The 19120-nt window shown below is 40.6% G+C and overlaps 1 long non-coding RNA gene across 2 annotated transcripts in view; it reads left to right on the top strand.

Annotated features, from left to right (window-relative positions):
- Positions 1-19120, top strand: part of LOC137182695 (uncharacterized) — a 118796-nt gene that overhangs the window by 52456 nt on the left and 47220 nt on the right. For both annotated transcript variants that reach the window (XR_010928359.1, XR_010928360.1), the window contains exon 2: positions 5606-5848. This is a non-coding gene — a long non-coding RNA (uncharacterized lncRNA). The remainder of the gene's footprint in view (positions 1-5605; positions 5849-19120) is intronic.

Raw genomic sequence — 19120 nt, 5'->3', positions numbered from 1 at the left:
ATTATCAGAGGATAGAAATTGTTCCCATTTGGACCTGTAGCAGCATAATGCAGCATATACAAGCAAACAGTCAGTTCAGTGTTGTGTTCTGGCCTTTGTCTGAATTGCCTATAGGAAAGTTGAACTACTCCAAGGGGACTATCAATAAAGAAATAACTGTTTCCTATTATTGCTGTTGTCAAGCTTGGAGGTGGCGTTTGTAGCTTATGCCAAACTAATATGAGTAGAAAAATAAATAAATAAAGAGGGGAAATTATTACCTTCTGAAATTACACGTTGACCTTTTTCTTTATCTACATTGTAGAGAAAATAATGTACGTAGGTCCCTGACAAACTGTTTGTGTTTCCAAACAACATTTCTTCTCTTGGCCAGGTACACATCTATCCTTTTTTATACACCAAATCATGTTAATGTGCTTTATTTCCCACCCTAAATTAAATGTTGAATTATTCACTTTGCCATACAGCCCAATGAATTAAATGATTCATTTTCCAGATAGAAGCTGCTTTTGTGCCCAAGTCAAACTAAATCAAGCTAAATCCCACAGTTTTGTGATGTAAAAATATGAAAATGTGAAATTGTAGCAAAAAAGGGGACCAGGTTGGCTTATCCTTGCGGGTATGGGAGAGTGTTTGTTTCCTCTGAGAAGCTTTTCCAACTGCAGAACTCATGGTGGAGCCCCCATAGGTCTTATTTGAATCACAAATGTCTTTCGTTTCTCAATCGTTCACAGGTTTTGGTCAGTTGAGGAATTTTGGGACCCATTAAAGCCTGTTGACAATGACTTTCACCCCAGGGCCACCACAGGGGTCCGCCCCCCTACTGACCTCTCCATTGCTGCCCAGCCCTAGCTCCAGCGGTCCTGCTCCAGGGTTCTGACTGGTTCAACAATGCACCCAAAAAACCCTCTGAGGTCAATGTCTCTTTTCTCTTCGTCGCTCTTTTCCTCCTTGCTGCCTTGTTCTGGCTCAAGTCGGGACTTATCAAAGACAATCCAGTTCTGTCATGTGGCCAAATCATCTTGACACCCATTTAGCATGCTCATCAGAGGACAGTTATGAATATTCAAGATGGTGCCAGAGGCCAGTGAGAGGAAGAAAGGAAGCGATGCGAGTGACAGATAATAGAGGGTGTGTCCAAGACAGGGGAGAAAGATAAAATGTGTACATATGAGTGAGTGAGTTTCAAAGTGCTTTGTGACTTTCACCCCAGAATAAAATTAATTAAAGTTGGTAACAATCATTAAAGAATGTGGGGATAAAAGAAGATGATGACTTTGCTTGCCTGAGTTCCACAGTTGACAATTGGCTGTGTGATCTTGAAAGATATTAGAAATCTCAAAGACAACCAATGATGAGAAAAAATAGGTGCAATATGTCCCTACCTCTTTGAAGAGAGGTTCTGCATTGTAAAAATGTAAAAGTTGAGAAAAGTCAAAGAAATAAGGCAACAACAATCAGATATTTTAGATTTTGTTCATTTTTGTTCCTAATAATCTGATTTTAGCTATACACAAGTCTATATTTAGTACACATTTCTGTCCCCCACTACAACCTTCTTTGTGGCTCTATATCCTACCCCTGCCTCAAAACTGAGACAAGGGTAGGATACAAAAGCAGACCTAAGATTGACCCCTGGGGGACACCACAGAAAAGGAGTGCAGTGGAAGAGGAGGTTCCTCCAACTAGCACTCAGAATTATCTTGCAAGTTTGTGTATGGGGGTTCTGGAACCACTAATTTATTTATTTATTATTATAATTATTTTGATTTTCTAATGATAATACATAACTGATTAATGGGGGTTAGCATCTTAGTGGACCCATGACTAATATGGATTTTCCTGGTTTCACATTTATGATAGGTTTCAAAATGCTGACTAGATAGAAGGCTGATGGCCTTGAAAAGGCGATGGTTGAGAGCTAAAACTTTTTGGGGGATTTTGGAATTGGATTACCTTGCCAAATGATAACTAGACTTTTTTCATAGCAGACTTTCTGACCTGTTATAGCAGAAAAAGGTTTAATTGATAACACAGGTGAGCCAGTTCCAGGGCGCTGGTATTGTGCATTCTCACTGGTTCGAGTGGTGATACTTAATGGAACTGTTGTTAATGTGACTAGTTACAGTACACCTGTACTACTTCCCACTTCAACGAGTCTAAATGCCTGCTGTTGAAGAAGTGTATAAGAAGTGTCAAAGTTTAAGGGTTTACAGGATGTCAAACTCCTATTTTACACTTGCTTTATGATATATATCTATAGTCCTGAAATAATTGATCAGTTTGTTGATCAACAGAAAATTAATACATTATTTTAAATATTGGGAAAAGCGAAGCCAAATATTTGTGTGTTCAACCTTGACAAATGTGACAATGTTCTGTTTTTCTCTCTTTTACATACTTGTAAATCAAACAGGTTTGCAATTTAAAGATTTAATTGCGGACTTTCCAAATTCATGATGGCCATTTTTCTCTATATTCCAAGAGTTTCTGGTTGAAACCAATAATCAATTAATCGAAAAAACATTGATAGGTCAATGGATATTGAAAATAATCATTAGTTGCAGCCAGAATTACCTATGTATTATTCAAATAAATTGACATGTTGTGCAATGGATGGTTGGAGTGTACTGCAGGCATTCTGCAATGGATCCACAAGGGATCCAGCAGAATAAAATAAAACAGAGCCAAATAGAATTGCATTCATATGTTTACAGGATATTGAGTTCATAGGGGTGTGCATCAAGAACAATGGTTGCCTAAAGTTGTGAATTATACTTCCCAGCTGCACTGTATTGATTTGTCGTAATTCAGTGTTGAGTATTATGGAAAACCCTTTGGCACTGCTTATGATTCACAGGATTTTTATGTCCTTGATCCTCTTGTACTGCTGACCACTGTTTGGTTATGAATGTATTGGATCTTGTGAGAACAAGAGTGCTGAGCCAGGAAGGAGAGAGTTTGTCTGAATGAGCCTGCCTGTCTCATTGACATTGATGTCAAAAACTTCTAGGATCACATCCAAGCTGAGACAAGTGGTCATTTGGACTTTGAGAATGCGGCACTGTTCCAAGCTTTGATGTTTCGGCTCTTAAAGATTGTAGATGGAGACAGGAAGGGTTATCATGGGTGTCGCATCTCCATGAATTGTAGATATTTGTGGAGCCAGATGATGTTTGTGTAGTCATGTTTTCAACATAGTTTCTGGTTGACATAGTGTGATTCTAGCTGAATGAACTATTTCAAAAGAAGTTTTTGGTACATCAGAAACGTGTCTCTTAATTTTCACATTTTGATCCAGTGATGCACTATTGAAATCTGACAAGGCTTTTCCTGCCCCGAAGCTGTACTACTGAGCAGACAGATGAAGCATCAGTTGTCTGCATTATACTAAAAGATGCACGTCTCAATTGTATCAGTTCGTCAGTTGCCCATCAATTGTGCATTAAAACAGGGTTAAGAGGGAGGGGTAGAGAAGACTGTGAATTGAAAGCTTGACTTAACATATCCCCTTTACAGTGATAATCTACATCCATATCAATAGCAAAGTAGAAGGACTTACCTCCTGTATCATTGTTTGGTGGTGTTGGTCATAGGGTTGTAGTACAGGGATGAGAATATGTCAAGCCCTAAAAGACAACATTACCAAACATAGAATATTATGGAATTGACAATCTTTTTTACTGTGTCTATAAACAGTAACAACTAACCCTATCCCTAACCCTAGATAGCAAATATATGGTTATAGGACAGAGAGAGAGTGGTCTGGTGTGTTGAGGATGTGAGGAGCAGGAAAAGCAGGTGTGCATCAGAAGTATTTTTTTAAACACATTTCTTCATCTTTCTTTCTGTCTGATCCTTTCCATCAGTTTACTTATCCATGATTCATTTTTAAGGTGGATGTATGCACATATATATGGGTGGATAGATAGTTGGTCACCAAACCAGTCTTGCTACTGCTATTTGCTACATGTCCCATGTTTGTGGGAGGCAGTGCCTTTATCTTATTGAGATGAATAGGGGTCAGGGCTGGGCCACCCACTCCTCTCTACAGTCCCAAACCTCAAAGACATGCAGCTAATGTGTTTATTTTTAACTCATAAATGTTTGATCATTCCCAGTTTAGGAGTGAAGTGTAGGTCAGTTGTTTAGTTATTAATAGTTTGGGCCAAAGTGTTAAGTACCAGTGGATGGAGATAGCTGTTGGTTACATGACAAAAGACATGGAAGATCCTTCATAAATAGATTTTAAAAGACCATTTCCACATGTGACTGAGAGTATGAATTATTGTACACAGTCGTCTGCATCACCACACCAAAACACTAGTTTGCACCATCTGTAGGCTATAATGTAAGTCCATACGTCTTCTCTCTTTGATCATTCAGCTCCAGCCATGTTTCCCTCAACAGAGCACTCTTCAACTCTGCAATTTCAGACTGGTGTGGAGGGTGTCTATCTAAAACAGTCCTGGCCCATCTGTGTCACAGGCCATATCTGTCATTATCTGCATTTTATTGTTCTTTATGGTGCTCTCTACTGCCTGCTCTTGCCCTACCTCAGCACCACGTTCTCTCTGAGTCACAAAGGTCCTAAAAAGCTGCTGGCTTGTCTTTGGTGACAGGCCTTGTATAAAGTCAGAGTTTAGACATTTATTTTGAAGTAAGAACTTTTGGCTCTGCCAAACCCAGCTCCGTTTGTCACTTGTGGTTGAGTCATAAAGGTATACAATGTTGCCAGAGCTTGTCGAATTGAAAGTGCTAGTAGTTAATTTCAGGAGGTAACAACTAAATCCCTGCAGGTTTATCATAACTTACTGGTGAGTCACAAAGACGTTCTGCTTGCTGCCATGGATGACAAGAATGGTGGTGGCTGTGAGGGATTCTGGTGAATGAACACCAGTCAGTAATGAGAGGAAAGGTGGAGGAGGATTTGGAGGAGACCAAATAATCAGAAGATCCCAGTATGACTCACGCCACAGCCCTTGTCAGTTACAGTGGGGTTTCCTGCAAACACACTTTTGCCACATTGTGTAGATTTCAGTCTTTGTCTAAGACAAGAAAGCTGTCTATTGATTGTTTTGTTTATTTCTGAACATAGAAAGAAGAAAGAAAGTTATAATTTCTTAGACAAGCACTGCAGTGACACCAATCATTGTTTTTGGGTTTCATTAGACTTATAAATCCAACTTTTTTTAGTCTGATATTGGGAAGGGGGGATGAAGATGCACTCATTGACCCTACACAGGCAGACAGATACTGTTTACTCCAGCCAGACAAATGCTGCCCATCCCGTCAGCTTGCTAGCAAGGGCAGTGAGGTAGATAATAATTGTCAGCTTGGCTGTGCCAGTGCCAGTGCCAGGGTGGGCTAGGTCTGGTGGGTCTGGCTAAGAGGCACTCGATCACTGTGGGCATCAGGAGTCCACAGGGGGAAAGAGAAGGATGTACACAGAGGCACTTACACTCTCACAAGCATGCCCAGGCTCAGATGACAGACACACAGACATTAAAATGGGAAAAAATGACCAGAAAAAATACTTTGTATCTTGATTTCCCCCACACAATGCCTGTATTCTGAATTTGCTCTCTATATTCTTTTATCACAGACAGTCATCCAGATGTTAAAGTCAAACCCCACTCAGAAGGTATTTATGAAGACAAGAGGAATGATACAATTCAAAGCAGAAAGAAACAGCATCAGAAGGCCTGCAGCACACACACAGTAATGGGCTTACAAGACCTCAAGCTTGGGTCAAGCTCTCCCGTGGCACACCTGAGTGACATCATAAACATGGCTTAAATGACCAGCGAACCTCTGAGCCCACATGAGAGCTGTCCACGCTTTTAATGTAAGTCTTACTTTCAGTATTCTTTTAATTTACCAAGACAAGTGTTGGTTGCATGGCATGAGATTGTAAACTGGCGTCATGTCCTGCCACTGAGCAGCTCCTTTTGTGGTTGTTGAATGGCCTCATGTTGTCCATGCTTAGTTAAAGTTAAAAGCTGTATGTAGATGTGGTACCTCCAATAGATCATATGTATTTATGTTTATCTGTGTATGTGAAAAACAGAGAGAAACAATATGCAGTTAGACCACACCTGGGCTTTGTACCTGCTCTGCATTTGTCTCTGGTGTTCAGCCTTAGAGGAAATGAGTTTTTTTTCCCTTGTGCTCAAGTACATTTATCACTGAGATCACTCAGAGTTGTGGAGAAGAGGAAAAGTGGTCTGGCATGAGATCTGTCGCTAAGTCTTCCACATTTATATCACTGAACTATTTGGTGGCCACTGAAATTAGGACCTCCTGTTTAGACTGTGGGAACTGTTGGCAGTTGGTGTAAAATCAACCAATGTTTCAGCTCCTCATTGAGAAATAAACAACTTATGTGTCGCTGTGCTAACATGTTCACCTATAGGGTCCAACTGTAATGAAATAATTAAATGGGAAAAAATGACAATTAATCAATGTGGTGCAGATTTATCATGTAAAAGTAAACTAAGGTTTTGTTATAGTTTTGACTATAGAACTGCTGCCTTAGCATTTCCACTTAAGAATGGAGAAACAGAGAAGCCGTAACAGCTACTGTACATTTCTGTATTTTATTCTAATTCATTCATCAGTTTTTACAAACCAAATACCAAACACTATATCACTTTTTAGACCATAAAATGTGTACTACAACAGAGGACTGTGCATTTATTTCATCGCTGGAATAGATATGTATTTTTGTTATATAGGATGTTTTCACACTCAATCTCCTCACAGTAACAGAACAATATGTCCAACAAAAGCATCCCTGACATCCTCGTCAGTCAGTTCCCAGTGTAGCTGCAGTAGCCGTAAAAAGGTGTTAGAGAGAACAGCGTGTCAGCAGTTGTGATGAAATACATCCAAATGGCCCCCTCTGGATATGACAAATAAAGGCCAGGTGTCCAAAGGAAAAGGTTCAGCTATGGAAAACACAAACGGCATACGTCAGGACTTTGACACGGGAAGCAAACCTGGGACCCTGATGGTTGGAGTTGCAGGAAACTGAAAGTATTAAGGGAATGGAGACCAACAGAAGCCTAAATACGCAGTATATCTTTCTTTTCCTACATGCACCATTCATTTTAGACTGTTGACTCAGAGGGTCTAAAATGCCAATGATGCCACATGCAATCCTGTTTCTGAAATTTCAACACCTCAATATTGAGTTTCCCACCACCCTAATATAGTGTTGTTGCACAAACAGCCTGTAGATGTAAATGGGTTTCTCCCTTGTCATAAAGGAGCTCACTTCCTGTCACTGGCCCCAGGGTGGGATCGCACAATGACGAACACCACCCACATTAGCTCCCTAGCAGGCAGTCAGGCCAACAGGCAGGGTGACACAGGGGTCATTTGTTTCTGTCAGAGGCACAGAAATAGTCTCCCAACTCCTCCTGGAGTGGACAAAGCATGCGTGCATTCATTGGCGGGATGTGCTCTTGTTGTGATTACCTGCCTCTGTAGAGGAAGGGCTTTCTCTGAGGACCTATGGAAAAATGCTGCTGTCTGCCAAGTGCCATGATTAGCGCCCCGGCTGGTTCCTGGGTCAGCTCAGAGGGCAAAAGTGTCTAGACCAACCAGGGGATTTCCACTGGCTCTAGCCTGAGCTGTAATTATTACTGCTTACAGTAGAGCCCCAACTCTCAGGGCCCACATTCCACTTCGGACTGTTATATAGCAATACTCCCTTCGGTGTGTGGTGGGAGTCAGATCAGAAATTGGCTTTACATATGGTTTGAATATTGTATAGTTAATGGCCTCAATTTTTCATTGAGTCATGTTATTTGATGTAAGCGGATCAAGAGATAGGAGGGTGGGAACTGTTGTGTTGATAAGTATCTGATGTTAAATTTAAGAACTAGCAAGTGTTATGTAGAAAAATTCAATCATTTCATTCAAAGCCTTTATTGATTGATTGATTAGCGTTGTGGAAGGAGACCTACCCCATAATGTCAGGGTCTTCTTGCTGCCAGGGCTCTTACAATGCATTCTACATTACTAACTCAGTGCTGGTGTATGCCAGAAAAAGCACAACCAGTTAATGGTTCGGAACTCTGGCTTATCTTGGCCATCGACGCAACAAAAGCTATAATTATCTGCAAAATAAACTTGCTTCCTTGATTGTTACACAAATAATGCATTAAACAGTTCCAGATTTGTTTTCCACTGTGTTGTCAGCCCCTGCGGAGAAGGAGGCATTTAGGCCACCAATACTGGAGGACCATTTCTTTGGGCTACTTCTTTGGTTCTATGTCCCAGTGCTTTATTACATATGAACACCTTATATAACCCATTATTGTTTAAAAAACTGTTGTTCTCTGTAAAAAAGAAAAATCAGAACAAATTTGCCCCTGTGATGTTACCCACCTGCCAACAAAACTGCAGTGTGTGTCTCCAAAGGCCGTCTTTATATAGGCCCAGACATTATTTTTGGCATTTTTTCTGACGTGTACCTCCCACTCCTCCCACTCTCTCTGGCCCACCTCCATGAGGGCCAAGGAAGCCTGGCACTCGCCTGACGCTCTCAGCCAGTCCCGGGCAGCTGGGATCTGGGGGAGCTCCCCGCAGTTCTGCAGTGGGCTGGCAGCCCCTTTCTCTTGCCCCCGCCACTCTTAATTCTGCCTTTTTACTTCCAGCCAGCTTCAGAACACAATACAGAGGAGCCCTGTGCTGTGCTGTGCTGTGCTGTGAACACAGACACACACCCTTGGGCGTACACACACATCCACACTTTTATAAGCCATTGAAAGAGACAAGACCAAAGGCGGAAAGAGGAGCAGACGCCTCTCAGATGCTGGGCTTGGCTTTGTGTGCCACTTGACACAGACGGCCGCACACAAGATAACTGTTGTTTATTGTTTATGGAAGGACCCTCTGCCACACTCCACACTCTCTTCATCTGGACACTCCTAAAGGGCCACAGCCAAGAGCCACAGGGGAAAAGAAAAATGGAACTCACTGTACATCTACTGTATGCGAGTATGAAAGAGAGCACATGTATGCTTTTGTGTTTACATGTATAGTGGGTATGTACACTCACTGTATAGTCTTGGGTGCTATTATTCCTCTGTAGCTTCCACATTGAGTGTGTGTTGTTAGCTCAGCTGGAGTTGGTTCAGTGAGGAGGGGATGGGGAAGCTGTCTTGTTCCACTGGGGTCTCAGTCACAATAAAGTCATTACAGCAGGTGAGGTGTGCTTCCTCTCCGATCTGATAAACGATACATTATATTCTACTATGTTATTTAATGCATGTTGAAGATTTTAGGATACACTTGGATTCATGCCAACCTGTCGTCTGTAAGTGAGTAAATACCAGTGGAATTATAATCTTTATTCTTACCATTACTAGCCATGAAATACACGAAAATACAAAACAACAGAGGACATTCTCACTTCTCACTTAACGAGAACCATTAAAAGTTAATGAACTTGAAAAAGAGCATCAGACATTTCTGGTTTCCATGCAGCTTAATTTTGGCTCATCATGTAGTATAAGCAGATTGTTTAAGAGACTCAAAAGCCTGATGAAATCTCAAACACGTACTGTATACATCTATAATCATAAAGATAAACTGCCTGCTCCACAATACATGTACAGTAATGTGAATATCTATCTATCTATCTATATATATATATATATATCTGTGTGTGTGTGTGTGTGTGTGTGTGTGTGTATTTGAAGAAATAGCAGTGATATAAGTCAAGAGAGGAGAAAATAGACATTATTTGTAAAGATAGAAGTCAAATCAGCAGGATGTCTCTGTGAGCTGATTTTAGAAGACTTTTTAAAACAGTGGGAGTCTGCAGATGTTGGGAAAAATACCGTTGAAGAGACAGCAGCAGCTTCTGACTATGGAAATTTATTGGTTTGACCTTTGAAGGGTGTTGATGGAGAAGAAATTTCTTCTTTTCTGCTAGTACAGGAATCAATGACACTGCTCGTTTGTTTACTGTGTGTTAAAAATATATAATACTATAAAAGTATTACAATAAATTTTATTATTTCATTTTATGAGGCTGAATATATAGTATTTGTACTCAGGCACACTTTCCTGCCCACTCAGATTTCAGCTCCTCCCTACCACTCACAGCCATGTGCTGACAGAAACTTGTTGGTCTGTACCAGGTTCTCAGCAGTTAAAACCAATAGAAAGAGAAATTCCTTCCTAATGGTGCATGAAAGTAATGATTCACCACTGTATTATTGTTTGAACCCTTGGCGGATCTTTTCCACATTACCTCAACACTGTACCTAAAGAAAACCCTATTCATTTTTACGCAGTTTTACACATCTGACCTGCTCAACTTCGTTTGATGTGTCTCCCTTGACCTTTCGTCAAAATGTGCACTTGGTAGGAAAGAGGCTGTAGCTGGACACTGATCAGGTCTGATGGCAATAGAGCATGAATAACAGGGTAGCCCTGGGCACCATGAAAAAGTCCTGCTGACGACTGTACCGACAGGGTCACAGCCCCTCCATGCTGCCCCGTGAAAGGAGAGTGAGAGTAAACAGGCGTAATAGGGAGAGACTAAAAGAGACTTGGACTGTGTTCTTGTATATAATTGCATTCATTGTTCTCTGCCACTGTTGGTTATGGTCACAAGCTGTTTGGTAGGCCCCTGTCTGTCTGGTGCTCCCCATGAGCCCGGTGTCAGCCCCTACGCCCCCGAGGGGAGCAACTTGTGCCAGGGGTGAGGATGCCAGCTCCCTGACCTGGTGGCCCTGCGTCTGACGTGCCCACGCCAGGAGCAAACGGTCCCTGGGCCAGCTCGGAGACTCAATGCGTGCTGTGCGCATGCTGCTCCGCTGTTAAATAAAGCTGGTTCAAAGAGCACATTCCTGCCCCCAGCCCAGCAGCAAAGTAGCAAGCTCTCTTGCTTGTAGTGTCAAAGCACCAGATTGTTTCATTTTATTGCTTTCCCTTTATCTCGGCTGACTCTGGTACAATCTGATTGGATGCAGCAAGTTATTAGCCTCTGTTGTTGGCTGTGGGAACAGCAGATGGCCTATTTGGACCAGATTACCTGTACTCCTTATCTTAAGTGAAGAATTCATTCCAAGTGCTCAGATGTTTCAAGAAAGCTTGTCCACATTATGAATGTGGTGGAGTACAGCTGAGCTTATCTGTAAGTTAACACCTACTTATACTGTTAATGTGTAATAGCTAGTGGGAAAAAGACACAACTGTGCTCATAATGTGTCTTATATATTGTGATCATGGTAAATATTACATATACAGGCAGTTTATAATTGGTCATTTGTGTCAGAATGTACAAAATATATATGAACGTCACTACAATTACAGCAGCAAAATATTGAAGTGAAAGGAAGTGTGTGTTGTCACCAAAGAATTCACTTGTTCAGCCGGAGCTTCAGGAACTTGTTCATTTCTCTCTGTTTGCCTTTGAAACTCCTTAGAGGACCGAAAAAGCTATCAGACATATGCTGCAAAATGTATTATAACACAAGAGGAATAAGGGAAAAAAAATCAGGAAGTCTTGTGTTGAGGTTCACTTTTTCTCTGTCTCTGTCTGAATCTCCCCCTCTGGATTTCTCGTTTCTCTTTCTCGCAACTTAAGTGTCAGTCGGAAGCCTGTTTGCGTTATTGCTCCCAACATGAAGTTTGCAAAAACAAGCGTGGGAACTAACCCGGCCCAACATAGCATCATCTACAGCCTGTAATGATAGAACCTCAATGACATCATGTGTGTTTGAGTGTGGGGCTCTGGTAACGGTGCCGTGCATCTCCTCAAAATACCAGTGGCTAAGTGAAACACACAAGCTGAGTTCGGCAATGGAAGTCAGATGCTCTTGGGCTCTTTCTTGCAGTCTAGAGTCGCCCCTTTCCTTTCTTCGTCCGCTGATAGGTTTAGGAGACTCAGATTGAGGGGCCTCCACAAGGGCTATGTCTGACTTTACTGTATGGTAAATGTCAGAAAATAAATGCAGGCCTCGGTAACAAAGTGGAATTGGATATAATCTGCCCCAGGCCGTCGCGTTTGATCTGCACCCCCTTCAGTACAGCTACCCACGTCTTGAGTAAGGAAAAAAGTATACCGCACATTCAGGATGTTATGGTATTTTGTCGTATAATAATCTTACGTCACGGTGGAGGAAAACTGTTTTCATATGTTGCTTGACATTATGAAAACCTTAGGTCATGTATTCATGCGCTGCACACATTCATACATTCATTCACATCTTATGTTTGTTACAGCTGTTTTGTTTTTTCAATTTTTATTCAACTTCCCGTAAAACCGGTAACCAGGTTTGTATAATAAGTTTGTTTCTTTTGGTTTCATATTGTATACATTATCCTGCTGAGTACTTGCATCTGTTGTGCATTCCTGCAGTGCAAAGAGAATTGCAATTTCTAACCCAGCAGCCGAAATTTGATACATTGCCTGGATTTAATGGAGTCTTTATGTGACTCTCAAGATCATCCTGTTGTGAAAAAGATGCTCTTCATATGAATTGCAAGAATAATTGTAGGTGGGGAATGTTTTATCGGGTCTCACTGAGGTCAATCATTCTACCACAATGGAGCTGAGATCAAAGACAGGAGGGAACAAAAACTCCAAGGCCTACAGGTAGTATAGCAGTTAAACTGGAAGTACGAAACACCCACCCACGCACATTCAGTTTCCCAGCTAGTGTGGGATGATCCCTAAAGATGTGAAACTCAAACCATGTTGTTTGTTGGTTTTGATCATGTGTTTGACATCAGATGGTAGATAAGTTGTAAGTAATAAGAAGACAATGGAAAAAGTACTTTTTATTTGCACTAAATCTGGTGACATTAAAGTACAACATGCTAACATTGCTGTCAGTTCAGCTAATATAATATATCAACAGCAAGTTGATAAAGATATAAAATAAAATAAAGACATATTTTCATTGTTGCACCCTATTAATTTTGTGCTTGCATCAGACATTCCAGTAACTCACTGGAAAGTGCGAGCTGTTAAGTACTTCACTTGCTTTAAAAACCCAACATTGCTCTGCTGTGGCAATGGCATCAGAAAAGAAACAAAACAAAACAAAAACAGATGCAACTAGAAATTACTGAAAGAGAGAGAGTGTGCATACTGTCATTGTGCCAAGACTGAACAATCTCCTAAATGTATAATAATTATAGAAAATGTTTTGAAAATGTAATGTTTTTGGATCCAGATATACATAGGAATGCACACAGACTAGTATTTGAAACATTTGCCAGATTGTTTTCAACCAATTACATCAGATCATAAGAAGAAATATCAAAAAATGTTCAAAAATCATGTAATGTGAAGAAATCCTTTTTAAAAGATCTTGAATTTGCACATTGATCCAGATCTACGCCAAAAATAAAGCACTTGGCTGACTTCCACTTCCACTTCCACTTCCACAATGTCTGTCTTTTGGTTGGTCAGTCAGACAGTCCACCACCTTTTGTCCAGACTGAAGTATCTCAACAACTATTGGAAGGATTGCCCTGCAATTTTTTACAGATGTTCATGGTGCACAAAGAATGAATCTTAATGGCTTTGATGATCCTCTGACTTTTTCTCTAGTGCCACCAAGAGGTCAAAGTTTTCACTTATCCTGTTAAATATTTCAACATCCACTAAATAGATTGACACAAAATTTTGTACAGACATATGTTGATCCCAGACCATGAAGGCTGACATTTGTGGTTTTGAGTGAAATATGTCCACAAGTATTAGATGGGTAGGATAGCTGTATAGTTGTTGTATTACTGTACAGATCGGAAAGCCCTTGAGGCAAACAGATTACGATGAAATTTTGTACATACATTCATGTCCTTCTCAGGATGAATTGTAATCACGTTGGTGATCCCTTAACGTTTCATTGAGTGTCATTATGGTAAACATTACTTTACCTGGTCAGCATCAGCATGTTAGCATTGTCATCGTGAGCATGTTAGCATGAAGCTCAAAGCACTGTTGTTCCTTAGTACAGTCTCACAGAGCCACTAGCATGGCTGTAGACTCTTTGTCTCGTTAAGATTTCCACTTAACTTTCTTAGCTGGGGGTTTTCATGTCTCAGTTTACATTAGAAACTGTATTGTTTTCTTAACTGCATGGTTTACACTGGTGCATCAGTCAGTAATATCCACTTTTTATAGCTGTACACCCACATATTTCACTGTATGTGAGTAAGTCAAGTATAAGTCTCTATGGGCAAAATGTATGATTTTTTGGTTTTGAAAGAGATCAGAACACATACAGAATAATCCAGTAATGCTTAATTACTTATTCCATTAATATGTGAAAGAATCATCCAGTTTCAAAGAATCAAATAATCAGACCCATCCATTTGAGGTTCAGGTAGCAAAATATTTCAACTTCAAATTACTCATTTATTATATATTAAGTAATATAGAAATGTAAGAATAAGAAAAGTCAAATATACAGTAATTTTACATATACATAGCAAAATGTAGACACATCTTTAGAAGAGCGTTATTTTCATTTTAGATGTATCCATCAATTTTACCCATTTATTCCTGGATATGCTCAGTGATTGATTGGTGTTAACATGGATACTCCTGGAATATCCAGTTTGCAGCGGTACTGTCTTTCAGCAATAAATGTTGATCATAGCGGTTTTCATAGCTCTTTCTCATGCTGTTTAAGAGGTTGTCTTGTAAAGCTCAGCCAACAAAATGCTAACTAAACAGGAATGGCCTTTGTTTTTCAAGTAAAGCCAGAAAGACAGAGAAGGTAATCATGTCATTTTGCAAGTGCACCATAGGAAAGAAAATGCATGTCAAGCCAGAGCATAACAAAGAAACTGAGCGGCTGTTTCAGATTAACACTAAATAATCATAAAAAGTTATAAGTTATTAGCGGTTTCACTGTGCTCAGTATGATTAGTTGCTTTTTTCCTATAGGAGATGAGGGGACCCAGCAGACTGTTGTCCCGGCTTTACCAGATTACTCTTTCTGCCTCACTCACACACCTCCTAGCTCTCTCTGTCCTCCCGCTGGCAGGGATTATAATGCTCACCACCTCTGCAGTACATCTACTGGTGTGGTATCCTTAACCATTTTTGAAATTCACATGCTTATCACACAGTATTTTAATATAAAACTAGACAATAACATAACTAACATACAGCGATCTTGTAAGTACAGTTAGAAAAATTACAGAAAGGTTTGAAAAACAGTTAAATAAGTATAGCAGACATACTTATTTAAAATGAAACTCTAGATGTATATGAAGTTTATTTTGTGATTCATCAAGTATTCCATCCTCAAAAGGAAAAGAAAAATCTCAATGTAGAGTGCAGCACATGGTCCAAATGCTACGCTTTTCTGTACTTCCTTCCTCGTAAAGAATAATCTTGTACCTCCCTTTCACATCCGTTTGCCCCCTTCCACTAGAACCAGAAAATCAATCTGCAGCATACACGTTGTCAAACAATGATGTAGACTCTGGTCTACCCCATTCATGGAGCTAGACGTGATTGAGTCAAGATCTGGTCTGGGCTGTTTGAAAATACGGTCTCAATTACGCAGTGCAGGGCTCCCACAAACCCCCAGCTTTATACACACATATGAGCACACATGCATATACTCACATCCCAATTTTACCAGTTAAATTAAAGTCAGATTACTATCAGGGCATCCCAAATGTGCTTTTCAGTAAATATAGCTCTGCTTCCCCAGCCGGTCTTTTTACATGCCCCATTGGAAGGCCCCTTCAGAAGCCTGCTTTGCGCTCTTGCTGCTATGCACTAATTGACCAGGCTCGTTGGAGGTGAGGTGAGGTGGACGGAGATGGAGATGGCGACGCATGGTAGTCATATGTGACTGAGGCCACTGAGAGAGTCTGATGTGGGAACCATTAGCGCACAGCATCAGTAGAAGCATGGAGGCACACGCGGGGTGTGTGGCTTGAACAAATAAGGCCCTCTGTATTTTGGAGTGAATACCCCTGCTGCCTTATTACCAGTTTGAAGTGTGGTTTGCTGGCGATGACATCAATGACAAACAGAGCACTCTGGTTTCCTCTTCAGGGATGGAAACTGCTGCTTTGAACTTCAACAACTTCTCCATTCATTCCTTATGGATGTAGACAGTAGGAACTTAGTCCTGAGTAATCTGTATGGTGGCCAGGATGCTTCCAGTAAAACATGACTATTAAAATGCTTTAAAATAATAGAAATATAAATGTTCTTTGGTGTTTTACAGATTGCCTTTAGACTGTTTTAACTAAGTGTAAAGAATGTAAACTAACAGGTTTGGCCATTCCTAGCAAAAGTCATCATGACCATGATTGAAGAATGTGGATTTTTCTTGATGAAAAGTCTTAAATTCTATCAAATGTAAACAAATTGAATACAGACATGATTCTGCTCTACCACATGGCATTCTTTGGATTCACAGTTTGTTGCAATCAAATATGCATTGCTTAAAGCTCTACTTTTGTAGAAATGTTGGGAAGAAAGCAATCATGCACACTACTGTTTGACTTAAACAGTGTAGTCTCATGTGGTGAAGAGGGGATTGGTGGGAATAGGTGATCCTGAGAGAGCTCAGTCTTGTAGAGACAAGAGAGAAGTTTTAATTGTCATCATATTTTTCACAGAACTGAGTAGACTGTGTTCATTGTGTCCCAGTGTTGTCATGGGCTCCTACATACCTGAGTTGTGTGCAGATGAGGCTTAAATGTGGCCTTTTTTTCGATATGAGATATGTTGAGGGTTTATAAAACCCTCCGTTCACATACTTATAGTTCTTTCGGTAGCTCTGTACTCACTGTATATACTGTAGATGGATGTACAACACTGAACACTGAAACGCAGAGATACTGTAACTACAATTTGAAGAGCTTATAGTGGTTAAGGTGTTGAAGACTTTAGACGGCAGTGTGCATACAATACATAAAAAAGCAAGATTTTGACCTCAGAGGGACAACTTCCTATTAAAAAAAATTAAACACGTCCAAATGCTTTTAACACTCAGACTTGAGGATGCCAGTGTCGCAGATCTGCTCACCCAATGAACTGTTCACCTGATATGGCTGATAATACCCTCAAATTATAGCTGACACTCTGCGTTTTTTAATCTCAAAGACATTGTCATTCATCCATTCAGTTTCTCTTCCCACATAATCCTCTTCAGGGTCATATGGGCCTGTAGTCTATCCCAACATATTGTATGGATGCTTCCAGTAAAACGTGACTATTAAAATGCCTTTAAAATAATAGAAATATAAATGTTCTTTGGTGTTTCAAAAGTATCATATGAAACTGATGTTTAACATGTAAAGTACCGAGTCAGAACATAGAATAACTGCTGGCCAGAGGCTTTTGCCCCTTACTCTCTTAGTAATTACTTCACCTTTTTAAGGAGACTTGGTCATGCTATGTCAGTGTAACCCGCACTACACTGAGGAATTCATTCACATTGGGGTTTCCTTGATTTTGACATTTACTTAAGCAACAATAATCTATTATTGTCCAGCGGAAGCAGTACCACATGATGCTGATACATTTGTTTCCCTTTTGTATGGTATGATGAAATGGAATGTGAATAATTTTAGAAATCCAAATCACGCAGTACCCCCCAGTCCGTTCCAGCCATCCTGACAACTTGATTTGAGAGTAGTATCAATCTTCTCATCTACAGTAACTCTTGGCAAGAGAGCAAATAATTCTATTTTCCAAAATATTGAACTTTTTTTCCTTTAATGATCCTAATGGATACTTTCTCAACAGTCTCTTAGAAGTCAAATAACAAACCAGTCTGGATATAATTCCTTGACAGTTTTGTCTGTGTCACACAGTACTGGGTACACTGGGTGCTCTACAGTTCAGTGTGTGAATCCGGTCTGCTGGTACACTGAGCTTTCTTATGCAACCTGCTCCAGTGTTCAAAGGCTGCTGAGTGCCCTCTCCTGCTTTGTCAGGCTCATACAAGGGTTTATCAAGTGTAGGTTGGGAAGGCATGACGCTGGAGGACTTTGGAAGTGTGTGCTTGTGTGTGGATGCAGGTTTGCCTCTTTGTGTGTGTATTCACTTGTGTATTGGTGTGTGTGTGTGTGTGTGTATAAGATGTGTCTGCATCCCATTGCGCATGCATGTGTTTGCATATGATTACATGCATGCACTTGTGTTCCCATGTGTGTGCGTGCATGTGTTTTCTTGTGTTTTCTCACTCAGGGACTTTGTCCTTTGAAAGGTGTGCCAGCAAGTCAGCTGAGAGAGAGGGGAAAACAAGATCTGAAGCGGGCCGTGCTGATAGAACTGGGATGAAGAAGAGAGAGAAAACAAGGGAGACCGCAAGAGAATAGGAGAGAGATAGGGCAAATGCAGAAAAGTGGTACTGGAGTGCAGAGTGTGTTGCTTTGAACCTTGTTCTGTGCATTGCAAATATCACAAACATAACATAGCAGGCACAAGCAGGATTAGGCTAACATTTATTCAATGACAGGTGTATTATGCCCGGGTAACTTTCATTCACCATCTCTTTGATCTTTATTGCTGCTCCACTCATGGACTGATTATTTAGCTAAGTAAGCTAATTAAGAAAAATTATATATATATATATATATATTTAGAGTATAGTATGTGATTCTTTATTGTTCAGGACTGTTAAGTTCATTTTTAGTGAATCCTGCAGTTGGCAACCCTGATGATAAGATTAAGTGTGCTGCCTGTACCACAGGCCAGTGTGGAGCCTGAACTGAAAATTTCACATGTAAGGATTAAACTGGCATTCTGTGGCTTTGCTGCATTGATTATGTGACTGCAATAGCAGACAGAAAAGTGACTGACAGACGGACTAGCTGCCCTGCCACCCACGCTGTTGACAAGGCAGGGTGCCTGATGACGTTGTTATTCGGTAAAGTACAAACAGTAACGGCACTGACCGACCCAAGCACTCTTTGAACTCCAGATGAATTGCAGGTCTATCAGCAGCTGTTCAGAATGACCTTACCCCACAAAAATCAATCAGCACAAACATACTGGGAAGGCTGTGGTAGAGGAGCGCTAGAAAGGGGAAATAAGTGTGTGTGTGTGCCGGTTTCTTTGTGCACAAGTTTGCGTGTGGGTTGGTCCAATGTGTTATGTACA

This window comes from Thunnus thynnus, chromosome 5 (assembly GCF_963924715.1).
Source record: "Thunnus thynnus chromosome 5, fThuThy2.1, whole genome shotgun sequence".
Taxonomy (NCBI): Eukaryota; Metazoa; Chordata; class Actinopteri; order Scombriformes; family Scombridae; genus Thunnus; species Thunnus thynnus.
This window is presented reverse-complemented; position numbering and strand designations above follow the sequence as displayed.